Source organism: Saccopteryx bilineata, chromosome 4, assembly GCF_036850765.1.
Source record: "Saccopteryx bilineata isolate mSacBil1 chromosome 4, mSacBil1_pri_phased_curated, whole genome shotgun sequence".
Classification (NCBI taxonomy): Eukaryota; Metazoa; Chordata; class Mammalia; order Chiroptera; family Emballonuridae; genus Saccopteryx; species Saccopteryx bilineata.
The window spans coordinates 234,484,232-234,485,892 of record NC_089493.1 but is presented as its reverse complement, the minus strand read 5'-3'; the positions used below and the strand labels follow the sequence as shown (position 1 = coordinate 234,485,892).

The 1,661-nt window shown below is 30.2% G+C and overlaps 1 pseudogene; it reads left to right on the top strand.

The window, feature by feature from the left end:
• Positions 1-271: 271 nt before the first annotated feature.
• On the top strand, positions 272-668 carry LOC136336294 (small ribosomal subunit protein eS24 pseudogene; annotated as a pseudogene).
• The last annotated feature ends 993 nt before the right edge of the window (positions 669-1,661 follow it).

Sequence of the window (1,661 nt, the reverse complement as noted above, 5' to 3'; positions counted from 1 at the left end):
CAAGAATACTGAAATTGTCAATCCTAGTCAAATGGCTGGCTAAAAATAATAGCAGAGAGAATGCAAATGTAAATTTAAAGGGAGATATTTATACTTTTCTAGCAGCATTTAAGTTATTTATGTCAAGCAATATAAATGCATGTGTTAAAACATTACAGTATTGTTTGATACTCTTCCAATCACCTGCCCCTAATCAGTTAAGAAAAATAAAGTAGAAAAAATTACTTAGACTCTTTTTTTTTTTCCTGGCTGCTTAAAGTTTGTCACCATCATGAATGACCTAGTAACTATTTGGACCAGAAAGTGCATGACCAACAGACTACTTCACCAGAAACAAATAGTCATCAACATCCTTCACCTGTGAAAGCAACAGTACTTAGGAAAGAAATTTGGAGAGAAAAAAAATAACCAAAAGGTACAAGGCCATACCAGATGTCATCTTTGTATTTGGATCCAGAACTCATTTTGTTGGTGGCAGGACAACTGGATTTCACATGATTTATGATTCCTTGGATTACGCAAAGAAAAATAAACCCAAACATAGACATGCAAGACACGATCTTTATGAGAAGAAAAAGACCTTAAGAATACAGGGAAAAGAACACAAGAACAGAATGAAGAAAATTAGGGGGACTGAAAATGCCAATGTTGGTGTTGGCCAAAAGTGACCTAGAAGATGGAACAACAGGAGTAAAGAGTCTTCAAAGACTCTATCTGTGGTGATATTTGCAGATTTTTCATGAGAGGATTAATAAACTAAGAGCTTTAAAAAAATAACTTGTTTCCCCTAACTAATTCAAATGGCTATGGTAGGGGTCATCTTCCTACAGCTGAATATTAGTAAATATTCTTTGAGCCACCTTCTATGCTTTAGCCAATTAACAAAATTTTAATACCATTAAAATGAATCTTTTATGTGAACAGAATACCAAATTTACCAAACTGTGCTGATTATTACTATGTTTTATAATCATTAACACATATTCATTAGAGTTCCTGCAAGATTAAGAGTTAAAGAATGTAAAATACTATGAATTAATAATGTATTTTTTAAACTAATTCAGTCATTATGTTTCTGTAAACTTGAGATTGTAAATGTTTGAGCCATGGTAAAAAATATATATAGAGAGAGAGATATATGTAAACTAGAATTGTTTCCTCATCTAGGTAATTATTATATAAGTAAATTAAAGAAAGAACACATTAAATCCTATATGTTTATGATATGTGACCTTAAAAATATTTAATCTTATATAAAATATTTGATTTTATATACAGTGTTAAGTTTAATCATCTAGTATACTTAAAGTAATAGCAATAAATAAGAGAAGAAATGAAATTACTGGTATTTGATATAAATAAATATATAATCAGTTCCATCCAGCTTACTATATGTATCTCACTTGGAAAGTAAATGTAAAACTGCAGAAAAAAACATTTCAGGATACTTTGGCTGTTTCTCAAAGATGATAATAATCTGAGTTCTTTTGAATAGTATTCTATTTATCTATGACTAGATAAATATAGAGTTGTCTGAGGCTACATATTAATTAAGCAAAGTTAGAGTATGTGTCACCCATTCAGTTATTTTCTCTATCCAGTGGCACACAATTTTCTTTCTCTCTCAGAATAGGCTTTTAGTTTTCACTTAAAACCCTTAG